The sequence below is a fragment of the Mirounga angustirostris genome, unplaced genomic scaffold, assembly GCF_029215605.1.
Source record: "Mirounga angustirostris isolate CCGP_5_RB_7025 unplaced genomic scaffold, mMirAng1.0.hap1 SCAF_11, whole genome shotgun sequence".
Lineage (NCBI taxonomy): Eukaryota > Metazoa > Chordata > Mammalia > Carnivora > Phocidae > Mirounga > Mirounga angustirostris.
In genome coordinates this window covers 49,567,280-49,575,173 of record NW_026991719.1, presented here as the reverse complement: position 1 = coordinate 49,575,173, position 7,894 = coordinate 49,567,280, and the positions used below count along the sequence as shown (strand labels likewise).

The 7,894-nt window shown below is 39.3% G+C and overlaps 1 pseudogene; it reads right to left on the bottom strand.

Moving 5' to 3' along the window:
* Window positions 1-6,069: 6,069 nt before the first annotated feature.
* On the bottom strand, window positions 6,070-7,038 carry LOC135361863 (zinc finger protein RFP-like; annotated as a pseudogene).
* Window positions 7,039-7,894: the final 856 nt, after the last annotated feature.

The following is a 7,894-nucleotide window of genomic DNA, read 5'->3' as shown; positions in this document are numbered from 1 at the left end:
TTCTCTGACTGACTTATTTCGTTTAGCATAATACCATCTAGGTCCATCCACATCATTGCAAATGGCAAGATTTCCTTTTTGATAGCTGCATAATATTCCATTGTATGTATATACCACTTCTTCTTTATCCATTCATCTGTCGATGGACATCTAGGCTCTTTCCATAGTTTTCAGCCATTTTTTTAACAAAGTGTGCATGCCCCACCCCTTGGTCTCTCTCTCTCTATCTCTCTCTCTCTGTCTCTATCTCACATCTTCTGGTAACACTCCTATAATGTGCTGTCTTGATGGTGAAACATAATCTTCCTGGGCTTTTTTCCACTTTTATTCAATTTTTTCTACTCCTCTGATTTGATAATTTCAAATAACTTATCTTCATATTCATTGATTATTTCTTCTGATTGGAAAAGTCTCCTGTTCAAGATTTATAGTGAGTTTTAAATTTTATTTTCTCTTGTTTTTTGAGTGTTAGGTTTGAGAAGTTCTTTATAGATCTTGGATACCAGCCCTTTAACTATAATGTCATTTGCAAATATCTTCTCCCATTCGGTGGGTTGCCTCTTAGTTTTGTTGACTATTTCCTTTGCTGTGCAGAAGCTTTTCATCTTGATGAATTCCTAAAAGTTCATTTTTGCTTTTGTTTCCCTTGTCTTTGGAGACATGTCTTGAAAGAAGTTGCTGTAGCCAATGTCAAAGAAGTTACTGCTTATGTTCTCCTCTAGGATTTTGACAGATTCCTGTCTCACATTGAGGTCTTTCATCCATTTTGAGTTTATTTTTGTGTATGGTGTAATAGAATGGTTGAGTTTCATTCTTCTGCATGTGGCTGTCCAATTTTCCCAGCACCATTTATTGAAGAGACTGTCTTTTTTCCATTGCATATTTTTTTCCTGATTTGTCAAAGATTAGTTGACCATGGAGTTGAAGGTCTATTTCTGAAGTCTCTATTCTGTTCCATTGATCTATGTGTCTGTTTTTGGGCAGAAGACATGAACAGACACTTCTCCAAAGAGGACATACAAATGGCAAACAGGCACATGAAAAAAAGCTCAACATCATTAGCCATTAGGGAACAACAAATCAAAACCACAATGAGATACCACCTTACACCAGTTCGAATGGTAAAAATTAACAAGACAGGAAACAACAAATGTTGGTGAGGATGTGGAGAAAGGGGAGCCCTCTTACCCTGTTGGTGGGAATGCAAGGTGGTAGAGCCACTCTGGAAAACAGTATGGAGGTTCCTGAAGACTTTAAAAATAGAGCTACCCTCTGACCTAGCAATTGCACTACAGGGTATTTACCCCAAAGATACATCTGCAGTGAAAAAAGGGGCACATGCACCCCAATGTTCATAGCAGCAATGTCCACAGTAGCCAAACTGTGGAAGGAGCCAAGATGCCCTTCAATAGATGAATGGATAAAGAAGATGTGGTACATATATACAATGGAATATTGTTCAGCCATCAGAAAGGATGAATACCCACCATTTGCACTGATGTGGATGGAACTGGAGAGGATTATGCTAAGTGAAATAAATCAAGCAGAGAAAGACAATTATCATATGGTTTCACTCATATGTGGAACATACACGGAGGACCACAGGGGAGGGAGAGAGGGAAGTCTGAAGGGGGAGAAATCAGAGAGGAGATGAACCATGAGAGACTATGGACCCTGGGAAATGAACTGAGGGTCTCAGAGGGAAGAGGGTGGGGAGAGGGGGTAATAGGTGATGGGTATTAAGGAGGGCACGTGCTGTGATGTGCACTGGATTTTTACATAACTAATGAATCATTGAACACTACATCAAAAACTAATGATACAGTGGCTAACTGAACATAACAAATAAAATAAAATATAAAATAATTTTCTCTATTTTTTAAGCTCTGGAATTATTATTTTTTGAATGTAGTTTCTGTCTTTTTTGTTAATGTTCTCATTTTGTTCATTCATCATTTTCCTGATTTTCTTTAGTTGACTATCTTCAGTCTCTTTTAGTTCATTCAAACTTTTAAGTCTGATGTTTTCAATACATTTCCAGTTAGTTCAGAGTTTTGTGTTTCTTTGGTGTTGGCTTCTAGAGGCTATTTTGTTCCTTTTATTGGAGCATATGTCTCTGTGTCATTGAATTACTTGTGGTTTTTTTTGTTGTTGTTTGTTTGTTTTTTGTTTCTTTTTAGAATTCAGTCATTTGAAAAATAGGCACTTCTCCCAGTCCTGCAATTTTCTTGCAGAAGAGACTTTCACCAGTCAGACTTTCTAGAGGTTCTGAGACCTAAAATCTTTTCTGAGTAGTGAATTCTCTGGTCTTGTGTGTGTGCTGTTATTTTAATATATGGCTGCTTTTAACTACCTAATCACATTCTTTAAAAAAAAAAAAAAAGAAATGTTTTTAATTTTCATCCATTTCTGATTTTCCAAATCTACATGGGTGATTTCTCTCTAACTACAACCTATGTAGTCAGAGCACACTCTATGATTTCAATAATTTTAAATTTATTGATAATTGTCTTGCACCTTAACATGTGTCCTGTCCTCCAGATTGTATCATGTGCACTGATGAAGTATATGTCTATTTTAACCTTTTGTTCTTTTAGTTTTGGCTTCATGTATTTTGGAGCTCTGTGGTTAAGTGCTTATATGGTTTATAATTATTATATTTTTTGAGGGATTGCCCTTTTTATTATTATAGAATTACATTATTTTCTCTCTTTTACCAGTTTTACCTAAACCTATTTTCTATTTGCCTCTGTATAACCAATCCAGCTCTCTTTAGTTTGCTGTTAGCATGGAATAATTTCCATTCTTATACTTTCAACCAGTTTGTGTCTTTCAATGTAAAGTGAGTTTCTGTTGAGCCATATATTTTTAATTTCATTCCATCAATGTCTGTCTTTAATTTGGATATTTTTTTAAAGATTTTATTTATTTGAGAGAGATAGCAAGAGAGAGCATGAGTGAGGGGCGGGGAGAGGGAGAAGCAGGCTCTCCACTGAGCAGGGAGCACAAGGTGGGGCTCCATCCCAGGACCTGGGCCCACAACCCGAGCCAAAGGCAGACGCTTAACCGACTGAGTCACCCAGGCACCCATTTAATATGGAGATTTTTAAACCCATTTATGTTTAATGTTATTACTGCTATGAAGTAATTTAATCCTGCCACTCTGCTTTTTGTTCTCTTTATGCTGTATATCCTTTTTGTTCTATGCCCCTCTATTACCATCATTTTGTAAGTAGACATTTTCCATTGTATCTTTTTAATTCTGTTGTCCCTTCCTTTACACTATATATATATATATATAAGTTTTTCTTTAAATTCCAGTTAGTTAATACAGTGTAGTATTAGATTCATATAGTAATTCAGCACTTCAACTGCACTCCTTAATCCCCATCACCTGTTTAGAATATCTGTGCCCCCACCTCCATTCTGGTAACCATCAGTTTGTTCTCTATAGTTAAGAGTCTGTTTCTTGGTTTACCTCTCTCTCACTCTCCCTTTTTTCCCCTTTGCTTATTTGATTTGCTTCATAAATTCCACATACGAGTGAAATAATATGGTATTTGTCTTTCTCTGACTTATTTCACTTAACCTAATACTCTCTAGCTCAATCCATGTTGCTGCAAATGGCAAGATTTGATTCTTTTTTATGGCTAAGTAGTATTTCATTGTATGTATAGACCATATCTTTATCCATTCATCAGTCAATGGACACTTGGGCTGTTTCCTTAACTTGGTTATTGTAAATAATGCTGCTATAATCATTAGAGTGTATGTATCCATTTGAATTAGTAGTTTTGTATTATTTGGGTACCTAGTAGTGCAATTGCTGGAAGGTAGGGTAGATCTATTTTTAACTTTTTGAGGAATTCCATACTCTTTCCAGAGTTGCATTCCCATCAACAGTGCAAGAGGCTAGTCCTTTCTCCACATCCTTGCTGACAACCGTTGTTTCTTCTCTTATTGATTTTAGCCAATCTGACATTGTGAAGTGATATCTCATTGTAATTTTGATTGGCATTTCTGTGATTATCTGTGTTGTTGAGCATCTTTTCATTGTTTGTTGGCTATCTGTATGTCTATTTGGAAAAATGTCTATTCATGTCTTCTGTCCATTTTTAAATTAGATTATTTGTTTTTGGGGAGTTGAATTTTATATGATCTTTATAGATTTTGAATTCTGACCCTTTATCAAATATGTCATTTTCAAATGTCTTCTCTTATTCTGTAAGTTGTGTTTTAGTTTTGATTGTTTCCTTTGCTGTGCAGAAGCTTTTTACTTTGATGAAGTCCCAACAGTTAATTTTTCCTTTTGTTTCCCTAGCCTCAAAAGACACACGTAGAAGGAACTTGCTATGGCCAATGTCAAAGAGATTACTACCTATGTTCTGCTCTAGGATTTTTATGATTTCAGGTGTCACATTTGAGTCTTTAATACATTTGAATTCATTTTTGTGTATGGTGTAAGAAAGTGGTTCCAGTTTCATTCTTTTGCATGTTGCTCTCCAGGTTTCCCAACACCGTTTGTTGAAGAGATTGTCTTTTTCCCATTGGATATACTTTCTTGCTTTGTCAAAAATTGACTATATAGTTGTGGGTTCATCGCTCAGTTTTTTTTATTTTGTTCTATTGCTATAGGCATCGATTTCTGTGCAAATACCATACTGTCTTGATTGCTACAGTATATATATATTACTTGAAGTCCATAATTAGGATGCCTCCAGCTTTGATTTTCTTTTTCAAGGTTGCTTTAGTTATTTGGGTCTTTTGTGGTTCCAGACAAGTTTTATGATTATTTTCTATAGCTCTGTGAACAATGCTGGTTCATTATTGGTGTACAGAAATACAACAGATTTCTGTACATTGATTTTGTATCCTGCAACTTTATTGAATTTGCTTATCGGATCTGGCAATTTTTTGGTGGTCTGTTGGGTTTTCTACATAGAATATCATGCTTGCAAAAAGTGAAAATTTGACTCCTTCCTCGCTGATTTGGATGACTTTTATTTACTTTTGTTGGCTGACTGCTGAAGATAAGACTTTCAGTACTATATTAAATAACAATGGTGAAAGTGGACATCCCTGTCTTCTTCCTGACCATAGAAGAAAAGCTCTCATTTTGTCCCCATTGAGGATGATATTAGCTGTGGGTTTTTCATATGTAAACTTTATGACGTTGAGGTACTTTCCCTCTATGCCTACTTTGTTGAGGGTTTTTACCAAGAATGGATGCTGTACTTTTCCAAATGCTTTTCTCTGCATCTATTGAGAAGATCACCTTTCTTCTTTCTTTTATTAATGTGGTGCATCACACTGATTGATTAGTGAATATTGAACCCATCTTTCAACCCAGGAATAAATCTTACTTGATCGTCATGAGTGATTCTTTTAATGTACTGTTGGATCCTATCAGCTAGTATCTTGAGAAGTTTTGCATCCTTGTTCAGCAGAGATATTGGCCTGTAGTTCTCTTTTTTAGTGGGGTCTTTGTCTGGTTTAGGAATCAGGGTAATGATGGCCTCTTAGAATGAGTTTGGAAGTTTTCCTTCCATTTCTATGTTTTGAAATGGTTTGAGAAGAATAGGTATTAACTCTTCTTTATGTATGTGCATATGTACGTATGTATGTATTTTGGTCATCCGGCTTTTATTTCTGGGCAATCTTGATACATCTCATTACATCTCACAATTTGCATGGGAAGGGAAAGAATAATAGAGAACGTGGACCTCTTTTCTCCCACCTTAGGGGCATGGAAAGTGGTAAGTATATCCAGCTGTGATGAACAGGGAGTGGCGAGGCAATAAGGTGCCTTATGCCTGAGGTCAGATTATGGCCAACAGCCCTTTTGGCCTGAGTTCACCTCGTCAACATGAGGTCTCTATGGAATGAGCATGATTGCCTACATGGCCAGAAAACCCATAGGTCCCACTCATATGGCAGATGAGAGGGGCTGTACTCTTCCCTCCCAAGGAACTCAGACTGAATTACGGCTGGACAGGCCCACAGAAAGTACCCTGAGAGAAAGTAAAGTTGTGACACCTGCCTGTCATGTTGTAGGAGACCTCACCAGCATCATAGTCCAAGAAATTCCTTACCCACTGGAGAAGAGTCCACTGGGGGAGGGCAGTCATTGAGGTAAGAGGCCAGTATTCTTTCCCATGCCACAAGGACACTGCCCAGAATCCATCCTGGGGGGCCAAAATTACTCCACCTTTTCTGCACACTGAGTTTTGGAGGTGTGATTCAGGGTTCAGGGATCCTGATTCTTTCAGGTCTGCTCAATGTGTCCCTGATGTCCTGTAAGAGCTCCCTGGTAGGCTGCTGCTGCTTCACTTCCAGCTGGGTGATCAGGCTACTCGGGTGGGAGACATTACAGGAGATCTGGTGTTGGCACCATTGATGCTGTTTTAGATAGCCAAATCTAGCTCCTCAAGGTGGGCCAGGAGGCGATACTCATGAAGCTTCAAGGAGTGAGAGAGCTGCTCAAACTTCGAGATGATCTCCCTCTCCATCTGGTTCAGGTTCAAGAGTTCAGCTTGTGTCTGCTCCCCATGTGCCCAGCGCCTCTTCTTTAAGTCTTCCAGTCTTTTCAGGTGGTCCAGCTGGTTTTGGATTTGCTTGCTCCTTTAAGCCCTCCACCACTTTCTTGAGCTGCAGCATGCTTGGCCGGTGGGCTTGCAGAAGCAGCTGCACACCACATAGATGGGCATCTGTTCCACCTCACAGTACACCTTCGGGGGCTTGTGGTGCTTCTCCCATACACCCATCTCAGCCCCAGGCAACAATGACCACTAGGTGGGCATCTGCTTCACCAGCTGTGTCACGCTGGCTGGGGGCCAGTTGGGTCTCAAGTGCCGCTGCAAGAAAGTCTCCTGGCACTGTGAGTTCTACATGTTGGTCTCCGTCTCACCCAGCAGTGGATGAGGAATGAGCAACAGAGTTTGTCTCCACAGTCGGGCATCACAGGGTGGCAAAGTACTGTGGGAACATGGGGTACGTGGTCTCCTGTTGCAAGCAGTAGGCCATGCTCCAGGAGGCCATGGTGCGTGCGGGTGGGGGCACACTCACATGGGACCTGGCACCCAGCTCTGCCTGGAGCCAACTCTGTGGCACACCCTCCCAAATGCCACTTCTTGGCAGCACAGGAAGGCAAGCAGTAGAGGGCTGTACCAATGCCCAGATGGCAAACACAAGCACTGGCCCCCACTCTTGCTGGCCATCCCTGTGCAGGGTGCCCCAGTAAGTGAGCATGATGTCCCACCTCCCAGCAGAGTCCTGTGGCAGCATGAGTGGGCCACCAACGTGGGCTGCCTACTGCACTGGGGCAGCCATTGTTCGGATCCCCTTAACTTTTCTTGAAATGTTTGGTAGAATTCAGCTGTGGTCATCTGGCCCTGGACTTCTGTTTGTTGCTCGATGTTTGATTACTGTTTCAGTTATTTTTTTGTTGGTTATGGCTTATGTTTTCTTCTTGTTTCAGCTTTGGTAGTTTAGAAGTTTTGAGGAATTTATCCATTTCTTGAAATTGCCCAATTTGTTACCATATAATTTTTCATAATATTCTCTTATATTTGTTTGTATTTCTGTGGTGTTGGTTGTGATTTCTCTTCTCTCATTAATTATTTTATTTATTTGCTTTCTTTTTTTTTCTTTTTGATAAGTCTGGCTAGGGGTTTATCAATTTTGTTAATATTTTTCAAAGACCCACCTCCTGGTTTCATTGATCTTTTCTTTTTATTTTAAATTTAAATTTAATTAGCCAACATAGAGTACACCATTAGTTTCAGATGTAGAGTTCAACAATTCATCAGTTGTGTATAACACACAAGTGCTCATCACATCACATGCCTTCCTTAATGCCCATCATGCAATGACCCTATCACCACGCCAACCTCCC